The 14,689-nt window shown below is 38.6% G+C and overlaps 1 pseudogene; it reads left to right on the plus strand.

Annotated features, from left to right (window-relative positions):
- Positions 1-4,854: 4,854 nt before the first annotated feature.
- On the plus strand, positions 4,855-5,084 carry LOC100630412 (UPF0729 protein C18orf32 pseudogene; annotated as a pseudogene).
- The last annotated feature ends 9,605 nt before the right edge of the window (positions 5,085-14,689 follow it).

A 14,689-nucleotide genomic window follows, 5' to 3' on the forward strand; every position in this document is an offset into this window, starting at 1 on the left:
AACATGAATAAATTAGCAAAAGCTGTTCTGCAAGCCTTGTATCCAGAAAATTATAAAAGTAATACTTAGTAAAATATTAAAGGCAGAAACCATAAAAGAAAAAAATAGCTGAATTCAACTACATTAAAATAAATAATTCCTACTCATCAAAAGATGTTTCACAGAAACTAAGGAAAAGTAGAAGATATTTACAACTCACATAGCACTTTGTAACAGTATAAAAAAATAACTTCCACCTATCAACAAGAAAACAAGCACCCCAAGAGGAAAAAAAAATGGCAAAAGATTTGAACAAATGCTTCAAACATAAAGATATAAAATAGCCTATAACCCAATAAAAAATGAACGAAGACATGAAGAGTAATTCCACAGAAGAAGGAAACACAACAGAAAGAATCAATAGACGTATGAAGACAGGCCCAACCTCATCTAGAGAAACACAAATCAAGGCCACCAGTGGTATGGGTATGTTGGTTGACAACCTTGGGAGTTCCCCAGGAGAAATTTGAAATTGGCCCTTGTACATGGAGGGCAAAGAGAGACCCAAGAAAGAAGCAAACCACTCCAGATTGGTAGGTGGTGGTTTTAATAAGACTCTTTAAAATTTTTAGTTAATAAGAAACATTTATTTATTTATTTTTTATTATTTTTGCATGTGCATGAGGACGCTTGGCCCTGAGCTAACATCTGTTGCCAATCTTCCTCTTTTTGCTTGAGGAAGATTGTCACTGGGCCAACATCTGTGCCAATCTTTCTCTATCTTATGTGGGATGCTGCCACAGCATGGCTTGATGAGCAGTGTGTAGGTCCATGCCCAGGAACTGAACCCACGAACCCTGGGTCACCCAGATGGAGCATGGGAACTTAACCACTATGCCACCAAGTGTCCCTAATAGGAAACTTTTACTAAGAAACTTACTTAGGAGGCTTGTCTTGAGCTGTCTCAAGACGAGTAGATCTCTGCACCTGGGCAGCAGAATCTTAAAAGTTTATCTAGAGGCCTTGATGGGGTTCATGGATACAGTCCAGATGGTCTCAACAACACATTACTTTCTCTAGGCTGCATCCTTGAGGCAGCTTCTGGTACAGGGAAGGCAGGCAAGAATGGGGGAGTGGGTGAGGAGCCTCAGATCGCCCGGGGCCAGCTTGAGGGTCAACCAGCAGTCGTGTTCCCTCGATGACCTCCTCCAACAGTCCATACCTTGTGACTGACTCTTACAATCTTATATGTTCCCCCTTTTCAGCGATGTGCCCTGAGAGGTCAGCTAATGGTTTCAGTAGCTCAGAGAGGGCTCATTTGGTGGGTATATAGCTGCACTTCAGGCAGGTACCGCAGCAACAACATAGGCACGTGCAAGAGAAAACACAGACTAAGATAATGTAACTAGCAATTTTTTCCACCAAGAGCCCCATAATCCAAACCACTGATTTATTAGGTCCCCTAGGCTAGGGGTCGGATCACGTGTATCCTCGTGTGCTTTAATAAAGATGACACATTAGTAGACTCATCAGCTATGAACACACAATGTTCTGCTTGGATAATGGCACAAGTTTCTCCTTGTAAGGCAGTCATAAGGTCCTAGGCCACCCTGTTTTGGAGGACAGCTTTTCTCAATAGAGACATTTCACTGTTCAGCAAGGACAGGCTTTGGTGGCTATCATTTAAGGTTTTCTGGGTGAATTTAGTAACAGCTTGTGTGTGTGCCATAATGTCCTCCAGGCCAATGGAGGGAACAGAGGTCAATGGTGGCCAGAGGATCTTATCAGTGGAAAACAGAACATGCCCATCTGGCCTGCAGGAGGAATTCCACCTCTTAGTGTTCCATTCAGGCTTTGTCACAAGTGCTCGGTCCTTAATCCAAGACAGCTTACAACCTCCTAACTTTGCAAAATGGCATGCTAATGTCTCCAACTTATTACTTGCTCTCCCACCTTGTCTGCTAGCTAGCAGAGTGGAGAACACCCACATGACCTTCTCTAACCTCAGCTCTTCGTCCAATTTCTAACTCCAGCCTCAGCTTCTAATTGGGCATTGGTGGCCAGCTGAACCACCCACAGTAGAGACCAGCCCACTGCAGCAGCCATTCAGTTCTCTCCTTTGCCACAGTGTGCTACATGCAGTTCCTCAAACAAAGGCATTAAACCAGCAGGTGTTTTTAGGGAATCCCCATACTTATGCAGTGGTCCGCAAACATCTAATATACAGGCTGCCCTCCCATGAATAAAGGTCAACGGCCAGCCTGAGATTTTCCCCACAGATGCTTCTTTCCCCAAATCCATTCCTTCAGTCTCCTGCGTGGCTTGCCAACTATTGGTTCATACCCTTAGAAGTTCCCTGGGTGAAGTATGAAAACTGGCATCTATACACGGAAGGCAAGGAGAGACCAAAGAAAGAGAGAGACTACTTCAGATTGGGAGGTGGCAGTTTTAGTAAATAGGGAAACTTACATCTGAGGCTTGCCTTGGGTGGTCACAAGACAAGTAGATCTCTGCACCTGCACGCCAGAATCTTAAAGGTTTGTGTAGAGGCCTCAACTGGGCTCCATCACGTATTCAGTCCAGAAGGTCTCGACAATACCTTACTCTCTCAAGGCTGCATCCTGGAAACAGCTCCAGCTGTGAGAACGATGGGTGGAATGTACATCCCAAGGAGAGGGGAGGCGGTAAGAAGCCTCTGCTTGCTCAGGTCCAGCTCATGGGTCAACCAGCAGTCATGTCCTCTTGATGACCTCCTCCAACAGGGTATTAATTTTCACCCATTTGGCAAAATTAGTAAATCTGACAATACCAAATGTTGGAGAACTAGGATAAATACGATCTCTTATATGTGGCTTATAGGAGTAGAAATTAGTTCAACCACTTTGGAAAACAACCTAGTAATATTCCGTAAAAAGGAATTTTTGCTAAACTTATGACTCAGCAAATTTACTACTAAGAATATACACAAGAAACTCCTGCACATGTTTATGAAGAGGCAAATGCTATTCATATTATCAGCACTGCTCATAATAGGATAATAATAACAAAACTTTGAAAAATATATAAAAATATAAATTACGGAATATAAAAATTATGGAATATTCACAAAACAGAATGTTATGTAGCAATAAAAGTGAATAAATTAACAAATTGATTCCAAAAATTTGCATATAAATATAAATAACTTATATTGAAAAAGCAGAAAATAGTTGGAGGACATATACTACCTAACCTCAAGACTTAAAGGAACAAAAAAATACCCTTAAAAAGATATAAACAACCCCGAAACACACAACAACAAGGATAAACCTCAGATAGCTTATGCTAAGTGATAGAAGCCTGTCTCCAAAGGCCACATACTGTATAATTCCGTCTATACGACATTCTGGAAAAGGCAAAACTACAGAGACAGAAAACACATCAGCGGTTGTTGGGAGCTGGAGGGATCGACCACAAAGAGGCACAGGGAATTTTTTGGGTGACGGAGCTCTTCTATATCTTGTTTGTGGTGGTTGTTACACAAATATACGTGTTTGTCAACACTCGTAGAACTGTACACTTAAAAGAGTGAATTTGTGACGTAAGAAGTATATCTCAATAAATCTGACCAAAAAGAAAAATTAGAAACTGATACCTCTTGGGTTAACTTTGGCTGCAGTTATTTTTCTCTGCCTATATGGAGTCTTTTAAAAATGAAATTGACAACAGAAAAAGAACATTTCGTATAATTTTTTGGATTTCTAATTTTTTTTTGAAAAGATTTGACAACACTGTGACCACATTCTTACATGGCAATACGCCTCTGTAGCTAAGCAGTCTGCTTTTTGATCCACCGTCATGAGTCAATCTCTACCTGGTGGTTTTGCTGTTTTGCTGTTATGGCGTAGCACCTGCCCAATCCCTGGAGACAGCAGTGTTTAAGCCCATGACTTAGGCCCATTTCAACTAATACCTTTAGTAGCATGATCTGTTACTGGCCATAAATAAATCGGTCTGTAGGAATAGAACAGGCAATGTTGGCAAGAGATGGGGAGATAGGGACTGCTGAGATCTTATAGTTAGTACATAGATCATAAGAGCCTGGAGGAGAGGATTTGTGACTTAAGACTGATATACAGGAAATTACAGCTGAGCGTTTTATCTGAAGGAGACAAAAGTATAGCCACAATTTGCGTGCTACTTCATCTATCTCATGGAAGTCTTAGTCATCAGAATCTAAAAGCAGGGATATTAGAATGTAAGAGTAAGCACATTTTTATTTTCAATAGCAAGCATAGTGCCTCATAGATAATAAGCAGTCCATAATTGTTGGCTAGAAGGAAAATGAAGAAGACTAATAGGTGAACGATCCAAGCAGGGCCTACCGCATGGTTACAGTATCTAAGCCATCACACAGGACCCCAGGAATAGAAGGGCACCATGCTGGATTTAATGCTCTGCTATTGCCATCTTGAAATTCTTAATAATTTTTTAACAAGAGGCTCTACATTTTCAATTAGCATTAAGCCCCACAAATTATATAGCCAGTACTAAACTTGGAGGCATCACTGATCTTTCTCTAATGCAGGACAGTGAAGAGGAACTCCTTTTGACACGGCACATCCATTTGACATTGTCATAAAGGTCTAAGAAACCGAGAGATGCACAATTTCAAGTTATAAGACCTAACTGAGGTGTGTTGACCAACCACAGCAGTAACAGATACACCAAACTAGAGGATGGCAATCAGACGACATGGCTATTTTCGAGTTGACAGATTAGACAGCACTGAAGAAGGGGGAGAAAAAAAGCAAGAATAGAAGTAGTGCCTACAGGGAAGGGCAGCCATTTCCACTTGGGCTTGGTAGTTGCGGTTGAGGAGCCCAAGCCTAGACAATGGTGTGCATTCCTTGTATCGTCATTCCAGTTCCGCTCTGGATCTACGAAAAATTCCTAGAGCCGTTTATATACCCCCTTATTTCCCCCTTTCTTAGTTGTATGTGGCCTAGAAAAGCTATATGAGAATCCAGGGATAAAAACAAAGGCAAAAGAGACTGTAAGGTGCAGACATGAATGGATTACCAACAAAAGGACCAACAGGAATCTCTGATAAAAAGAAGGACTAATGGGATTGTCGCAAAGGATCTCATTGTTTTAAAAATGGACCTGATGAGGCTGGCCCCGTGGCCGAGTGGTTAAGTTCGCGTGGTCCACTGCAGGTGGCCCAGTGTTTCGTCGGTTCGAATCCTGGGCTTGGACATGGCACTGCTCATCAAACCACGCTGAGGCAGCATCCCACATGCCACAACTAGAAGGACCCACAACGAAGAATATACAGCTATGTACCGGGGGGCTTTGGGGAGAAAAAGGAAAAAATTAAAAAAAAAAAATGGACCTGATAATATGAAGCACCTTCTTTATAATTGTCTCTGACCTTTTTCTCTGAGATCAGAATTCGGGATAGATAGTTTCAATTTACCTGATACTAATCAGAAAACACACGGTAGTATTTATATTTTAAATATATTTAGTTATATTTAATGACCTCATTCCTGGGTTCCTTTTTCATTAAAGTAGCTCATTTCTATTACTGCAGTTTTAATAATATGGATAAATAGAAGGTTTGTGCCACTAGACACTGTTACTAAATCAATACCTACAAATCCGTGGGCCTCTAGCTTTTATTCAGGCTCTTCCAATTTGAGTAGAGTACAATTTTACTGTGAAACAGTGTGGTGAGACTGTGCAGTGAAATGAAAGGTCATTTTGGAGATGATAATGACTTGAAATATAAAGATATCATTACTGTCTAACACAAGGGAGCTGCTTATCCATGAAAATAGTAATTACTATTTATTGCTCTAAGGAAGATAGAGAAGACAGGAAAATACAAACTTCTTTGAAAAAGTGGAACACCTTTTACGTAAATGTCTAATGTAAATCTTTTTCTTAAATGGACTTTCTGCCTTGAAGGAAGTCACATTCTTTTTTTTTTTTTTTGAAGATTTTATTTTTCCTTTTTCTCCCAAAGCCCCCCAGTACATAGTTGCATATTTTTAGTTGTGGGTCCTTCTGATTGTGGCACGTGGGATGCTGCCTCAGCATGGCCTGATGAGTGGTGCCATGTCCGCGCCCAGGATTCGAACTGGCGACACCCTGGGCCACTGAAGCCGAGCACATGAACTTAACCACTCAGCCACGGGGCTGGCCCCTCTAATGTATATCTTAAAGTTCTAATCCTTGTTGCATTTCTTCTAGTCCTACAAAATGTATTAAATATTCAGCTTAAAAAAAAAAAAGAAGTAGTGCCTACAGCCTTAAAATAAACAAAAAATAGCTAGGATGGAAAGAACTGACACTCAAGTGTACGGGTTTGGGCCGTATCCACAAACACAATTGTGACCACCACAATTCTAGCCCATCTTGTCTGCCAAAGGAGAAGATGGACACATCTAAGAAATTTCTTTAAATTTTCATCCAAAATCAAATCACATCTAAAAAGTACTTTGACAGAAAGTGTGAGGAGAGAGAAAGGCTTGTGGTCTCAGTCTGTTAAAAGTTGTCTGATTCCACATCTACAAAATGTACGAGGAGACAGGCACTGGAGTGAGTATGTTAATTTTAGATATGCCTTCCCACATTTGGAAAGCTGACTGTCATTCAGGCTATTCGCCTTCTCACTAGACCTGGACAGAGTTAAGCCCAAATCAAGAAAGTAGTGACCGCTCCGGGGCCTTCTCATCACAGTTGCTTTTGCGCTTAAGCTGGTGACCGTTCAATTGACCATCCAACTCAGGACACTTTTAAGAGGGCTAAAATGTTAAGCTGAAGAGGACACTGGGACCATGGACCTAAACCATGATCCTTTCAGGCCAGCTATGACATAGAGACCCCTAACTATAATATTATCACACATAATGCAGGCATCCCATTAACCTTTAGTAGTCCCCAATATACATCATCAATAAAAATGATAGTCACAAAGACATTGTCATACGTGTATCAAGTGCTTTTTCTGTGCTAGGCACTATGCTAAGTACCTAATTTTTTTTTTTAATTTTAAGTTGAAAGCATCAGGAATATATTTTTTTGGATAGTAGATATAGATGCAAAATGCTTTTGAAAATTGGGCTATGAAATTTGTTCTTTGGTCTATTTTAAATTATTTTGATGCAAATTGGAATTAATTCTGGTTATTGGAGTAGGGAGATGGATAGCGCCTAAAGAATTAAGAGAGGTGAGCAATGAAAACACAACAGCCATTTTAAAATGTAGATAATGGAAAATTAAATTACATTTGAGGGCAGTTTGAGTACGATATGTAATTTTAAAATAAATACAGTGCTTCTTGTTTAATTAAGAAAGGATAACTTTGGTGTTAAATTTCCTTTAATTTATTCTCCTATGTATTAGGTAAGAATGTTTATTTTAATAACAAATGTCAGAGTAATTAAACACATCTCAAGCATATATTTCACATAAGTGACTTTGCTAACATATGTGGAGACCAGTGAGGAAATTTGTAAATTGCTTTGGGACTTTACACATAAACCCAAAAACAACTTCGGCAGAGAAAATCCTTGGGAAAATGTCAAATATTTTATATATATTAATGTGGCTTCTACAGAGAGATATAGATACATGGGTAGAGTTACACTATTGCTATATCTAATAAAAAGCCTGCAAAGTTTATTTTACCTTCTCAAAGGACTTTTCTAAGAAATAATTAGATTTCTAAAACTGAACATTTTGCAGTTCTTAGTTGCTATAAAAATTCAAGGAATTAGAAGTAGTACTCTAAATTTCTTATATTTATTAATTGTGTAGACCACACTTAAAATTATGAAATCTACTTTCTTAAACTTACAGTTAATACTCTTTAAAATATCTTTCCACACGTTACGGAAATTCATTTCACACAAATGGCAAACAAACCCATCAAATATTAGAATAAATTATATTAAAATATCACCAGCAGTTATTCCCAAGGAATGAAAATTTTTACGCATTGATATAATTCTGTATATTTCCTGATTTTAAAAATAAATGACTTCCTGATTATAAAAATATGGTAAAAAAATAACAAAAAAGAAAAGGATAAAGATGAATAAAAATTACACGAATGGCAGGGTTATGAATTAGTTCTTAATTTATTTAGACTCTTCAGTCATTTAGCAATTTTTACGGTAAAAATTATTTTCCGATCAAGATGAACAATGATTGTGCAGTAAAGTAAAATAGAATGCTACTAATTTGGAAGTAAGAAGGATTGAGGAGATATGGCAATGTCTTTTCTGTAAATAAACACTTGACCATGCTTAGAAAAAATCAGTTTTAGTCCCAAATCTGACTAGTAGTAGCTCTGTGACCTTAAGCAAGTGTCGTTAGCCCTCTTTGTAAGGTAAGACAGAAGGAGACTTTCTATCAATTAATTCTCTCTGCTCATGTCTTTCTGTTCATTCATTCAGCCAATACTATTGAGAACCCACATATAACAGACCCTGTTCCAGCTCGACCGTGAACCACATAATCTATGTTTTTATTAACACTCCAGCTCCTCTGTGCAGATAGGTTAGAGAGGGGTACAGTAAAGTAGGCGGGAGACTGCCGCAGTGCTGTGAGGAGCAGTGGGCCTCAGACTAGAGGCAACAGCAGTGGACACTGAGAGAGGCAGACAAGTTCAAGATATGCTTGGAATGAGAACAGTTAAGACTAGCTGAAGAAACAGAAGAATTGTAGGAAAGAGCAAGGAAAAGGAGGATTCAAAAATAACTCCCAGGCTCCTGGGCTTCAGTTACTCAAGGAAAGAAAGCAGACATTATAGTATATGAGGACTGACAGATGATTAACACACAAGCAAGACTTGTTTAGATAGAAAATCAGAGTAATAGGGTAGATAGGGATTAGGATAATATGGGCAGGTGACAGGGGAGGAGAGAAGGCACATGCTTTAAACAGGAGACCAAGAAGGGACTTTCTGAGAAGTTGCATTCGAGTTGAGACCTAAATGAGGTCTCTGGAATGGAGGACACGATCATCATCTACATTATACTACTTCAGGACGAAACTCTGAAAACCACAGCCAATCAAAAAATTTCCCTCAGATTTCACTCAAAATTTACTAGGTAGCCGTTCTTGTGCAAGACTATCTTTATTTAAAAAACCAAGGACTGCTCATTATTGGAATACTCATTCTCTTTCACTTTTCAAGTTACAAAGATGTTTATTCAGAATCCTCTACATCCAAGAATGTGCCCCGAACAACTTAGAATAGAAGGATTTTGCCACTGACTTTCCAGGATTCTTTAGTAAAATTATTTGTCAACTTGTTTATCAGGCAAATTTTCAAGGTATGTGTCTAACCCTACTGGATGCTGGATAGGAAACAGACTATGTTTACTAGAGTGGGACATGCATGAGGCTTTCTTGGTGGTCTTTGGGAATGTCTTCCAATATTGTAATAATTTAATTTTCTATACTGACACCAAAAGAATGATAGGAGTTGAATGGTTATGGCTAACTACAGAGAGATTAATCTAAAAAATTGAACAGCACAGAGCAATAGAATGTTCTGTGAAACTGTTAGGAGCTACTATGTCTAATGTGCTCTAAGGAGCTTGTGGAAAACCCGCCAACTGGGAATAGAGCAGGGCAGAACTATGAAAAGGATTCATAGTTCTTAGATTATCAGGGTGAAGGAAGTATTGACAAGGAAAGTCTTGAGTAAGTGAAAGAGAATCCAGGACTCAGAACAAAGGGACCTCTATATCAGTCATCTCTATACTAGGCAATTCAAATAGACTTATAAAAAGAGAAAATAATAGGCATTTTAATAATATGTTCCTGTGAAATCTCTGAACTTTAGAAAATAAACAAATTGGCTGACTCCAGTGAATAGTGAATGTCTGAAACGATCCAGACCTAAGGAACTCTGAACACCATGGAAGGCTACTGACATTTTTGCCTGTCTCCCCCATATTTCTTCTCACTAGCGGATTAGAAAAAAACATTCAGTACAAGTTCTAGAGTTCTTTCTATAGAGCAGAGTTTCTCAGTCTTGGCCATTTTGACATGTTGCATCAAATAATTCTTTTTGTGCGGGCCTGGCCCCTGAATTGTAGGATATTTAGCAACATCCCTGGCCTCTGCCCACTAGATGCCAATCACACCAGCCCCCAAGTTATGACAACCAACATTGTCTTCAGACATTGATGAATGTCCTTAGGGGACAGAATAACCCCTGGCTGAGAACCGCTGCTCCAGGGTGATGTGTTACTATATACCACAGAATCAAAGAGCCACTGTTGCTGGATTCTTTATTAGTGAAAGCATTTAAAACACAGGAAAGATCTGGGACAGAAAGAGACAAGGCACCAACCCCCAAACTGTGCCATTTTATTTTATTCCATACCACATTGCTAATTATGTATTGAAATCTTAGGAAATGAGTCTTCTGAGTTGCCTCAATTTTCATAATTATTCTCAGAATTGTCGAGGTCCAAGCAATATAGAGATGTTACTAATTGAAATGTGCACAAGTTTCTTGACGATATGTTCTTAGAAAGGCTCCTTTAAGCTGGACCATCCTCAGATCAGGGCAGTCCTTCCCTGCTGTGGGTAGAAGCTTAGTCTTTATTCCGTTGATTGGCAGAGGCAGAAGGCTGTCTAGAAACCACAAGTGTGGAAGAGATCACTTCAACCCCATTCTGGATCCCAGATTCTTTTTTCTTACCTTTAACTCTGGCAGATTTCCCCGTATAAAGTGTCTTAGTCTGTTTAGGCTGCTATAACAAAGCACCATTGACTGAGTGGCTTATAAATAACAGAAATTTATTTCTCACAGTTCTAGAGGCTAGAAGTCAGACATCAGGTCTGCATGCGCCAGCATGGTCAGGTTTTGGTGAGAGCCCTCTTGTGGTTGGAGACCACAATCTTCACTATTGTGTCCTGACATGGCAGAAAGAGGGCTGGAGTGCTCCTGGGGTCCTTTTATAAAGGCACTAATCCCATTCATGAGGTCCACCCTCATAATCTAATTACCTCCCAAAGACCCCACCTCCTAATACTATCACATTATGAGTTAGGATTTCAGCATATGAATTTGGGGGTAACACAGACATTCAGCCCGTAACAGGGAGCCACCCTATTTACTGGAGCTAAAAGGTCGAATGGTCATAGAAGAGACAAAGTGTCCCTAGAGGGTGAGTGTATCTGTACTAAAATAAGTGTTTTAGGGCACACACTCAGTGAGGTGAGATGACTATGTCTAGGTTTATGTCAGACTTGTCTAATGACACTCTCTGCTTAATCATAGTTTTCACTGTCTCCAAACTCCAGCTTACCATCACCCCTCTACCCAGTCCACCTCATAGCTCCTCTCTATAGATGTTTTAGACTCCTGTGCCCATTGCTGGCTGTCTGATTCTGAGTTTCCCAAAGCAAATTGACAAGAAAAAGAGAATTTGATTGACTTATCCAATTTTTTCAAACAATAATAATAACATGCAACAGGATTATGTGTCACGTACCAGTCAAAGAATGTTATATGTATTAACTCATTTAATCCTCACTTCAAACAAATTAAATAGGAATAACCATTAAGCTCATTTTATAGAAGAAGAAAATGAAGATCAAAGTCCAGTGGCAAACCTTGGATTTGGCCCGGATAGTCTGACTCATCTTCCATGCTCTTTTTTTTTCTTTTTGAGGAACATTAGCCCTGAGCTAACATCTGCCCCCAATCCTCCTCTTTTTGCTGAGGAAGACTGGCCCTGAGCTAACACCCACGCCCACCTTCCTCTACTTTATATGCAGGACACCTGCCACAGCATGGCTTAATGAGCAACACATAGGTCTGCACTCAGGATCCGAACCAGTGAACCCTGGATCATCAAAGCAGAGTACACGAACTTAACCGCTGTGCCATAGGGCTGGCCCCTGAGCTCCCATGCTCTTAATCATCTATAATTTGATGGTCATAGGCTACATGCCCTCCATGGTCCAATTTGGGCTGCATTTGGGTAGGACAAAGCACGTGGTCCCTTACAGTAGGAGCTGGGGGCAGAGTCACATCTTTTAAAGTGGCCTAGGCACGTGGCAGAAAACTGTATGTGACCTAACCCAACAGCCATCCAACGTAGCAACAAAGGCCGCCTTAAATATGAAGTGAATAACTAGTTAACAAAAATATATTTCCTATACCATGAAAGGAGCAAAATCAGAAAAAGTAGGATCAAGCTTTCCCTCTAAGTAACAAAACATATCAGGTTATACTGGATCCATGATTTTGTTGAACCACCTGGATAAGGAAAAACTTCACACATCCTTTTAAATGTTAACATTCTCATTATTAAATTCTTTTTTTGAATCATCTCTCATTGATTAACATATACTCTCAAGTTCACTGTATTTTAATTATATTTATCTTATTTTTTGCAGAAAAGTAGAAGTTGGAAAGCATCTACTTCTAAAATACATCTTTCTATTGCCTTTATCAATGACAGAGGACTTGTCTAATTTTAAACACCTACATCATAAACTAGTTCCTTGCAAAGCTTGCAGATATATCTCCAAGTTCTTCCAGAATTTAGCATTGCATAAGAAAAGTTAGAATTTTACTTTAATTTTAGTTCCTTATTGGTAAACTTTTTTCTACTGCTTGAATGCTTAGTTTTAAAAAACTTCATAATTAACATATTTTTAAGAATGGGCTTTGCAGCTTTTTTTTAAATGTCTTTTATTAGAATTCGTGAGTTTTTCCAATCTAAATACTTTGACTCTTTTCAACCCAGGGTCATTTTCTTCCATTACATCTTTACTATTTATTCACTTGATGTTATCTTTTTTTGGTTCCTGAGGAGTACTTACAGATCTTAGCTTCAGCTTATAACTCCATTCTTCGTCCCCTGTATCCATGACCTTTATTTCCATCTTCTTGTCCTTTTACTCTATGTTCTGGGAAAACTTCTCAAGTTGGTTCTCCATGTGGGTATCTGAAACATTGAGTATACTCTTTACTCCCTCAGTGTAGATGTTTTATGTTTTTGTTTTGCTTAATTCCTTGCCATTCTTTACTATCTCTCTCATGTCTATTTCAATCTCACCTGGTGTCTTCTCATCTTGGCTTGCACCCTGTCAATGGTTTTGCGCTCCTGTTACGTAACAGTCATGTTTTCTTGCATCCTACTCTTATTTTTATAGGCTTCATTGATGCCTTTTGTGATTGTTTCTTCTTAACAAGAAGACACATGTTCAGATTTGGTGTTTCCAAATAGGCAGAGTATGTGGATGGCTAATGCTTTTGGAGCCACCAGATTGCTGTCCCTGCGTCTCCCAATAACTTACTTTCTGCAGAGATAGGAGCTTTGAGAAAATGACTCTTCAAGAAGGTTGTATTTGATGTGAGACTAGCTGTGGGCGTTGTATCCTGGGAGATACAGTTCACAAAATAAGTGTCACACTGTTTAACAGACCCTGTAGTACATAGTAATTTGTAGATTATAATTTTTCATGAATTCCATCTTTCTAGAAAGTCAAAAAGCTAAGTGACAAAAGGAGAAAATATCTCATTCGAGTTCAGTAGTGTTTTCCCAAGAGAAAGTGTGCCAATACTAGGAATTTTTAAAAAGAATTATCCAACTGCTGCCTAGCTACAGATCTGAGAATAGTTTAGCAGACATCAGGAAACACAAAATAAAACTGGGCTCTAATAAATAAAATTGGCATCTTTTCTTGTTCATTAACACAAATATTTAGTAATATTTCTTTTGTAAAAGTTAAAAAAGTGACTAAAGAAAATGTAGAAAATGCATGAAAGTAGAAAGAAAAAATTATCCTACCATCCAAACACAACTGCTATCATTAACATTCTGTGGATTTCTTTCCAGTTTCTTTTTTAAATGTATAGTTTCACAGAGTATAGGGGAGTTGGGAAGGGAGATATATATATTTCAGTACGTTACTATTTCAACTAGAATTATATTAAATGCATTTTATACGTTGTTTGTAAACATAATTTTTAATGGAACATTAAGTTGCACCAAAGTAATGTACCATAGCTACTGAGGCTGATTCTAATGATTCATCATTAAAGAAACTTGCAACAAATATTTATAATAACTTTCTTATTACAGAGTTCCAAAACTAGTGCTGTTGAATCAAAGGGCATAAACATTTAAAGTATCTTAATACGTACCGTGCATAGCTTTACAAAAGTGTTGACCCAATTTATAGACCAATCAGCAAAACACGAATATGCCTATCTCCTCTTGTCCTTACCAATATCAGATATTTTCATTAGTTTTATTCTCTGGTTGGGTTAATTTTTTTCCTTTACTTTGATTACCAGTAAGACTATTTATCCCATATATTTGTGTACTAATTGCATTTCCTCTTTGGGAAAATACTATGACTACTACAATGTGTCTTCAAAGATAGATACTCAAATGAAGAAGGAAAATTATCTTAACAAGATAATTTTGAAAGTTTGTGGCCATTACAACAAGTCCAATTCCTGATTTAACCATTCTCAACACCTTTTATTCTCATTTCTCATCATTCTGCCACCCACAACCACTATTTTCCAGTTAAACCAAACAATTTGCAGTTTCTCATATAATCCATGTGCTCTCAATCCCTTGACTTTGCACATGCTGTTCCCTTGTCTGGAATGTCCTTTACCATCCCCCAAACACACACGCACATACACAAATACACACATACACACATGCAC

Source organism: Equus caballus, chromosome 23 (assembly GCF_041296265.1).
Source record: "Equus caballus isolate H_3958 breed thoroughbred chromosome 23, TB-T2T, whole genome shotgun sequence".
Taxonomy (NCBI): domain Eukaryota; kingdom Metazoa; phylum Chordata; class Mammalia; order Perissodactyla; family Equidae; genus Equus; species Equus caballus.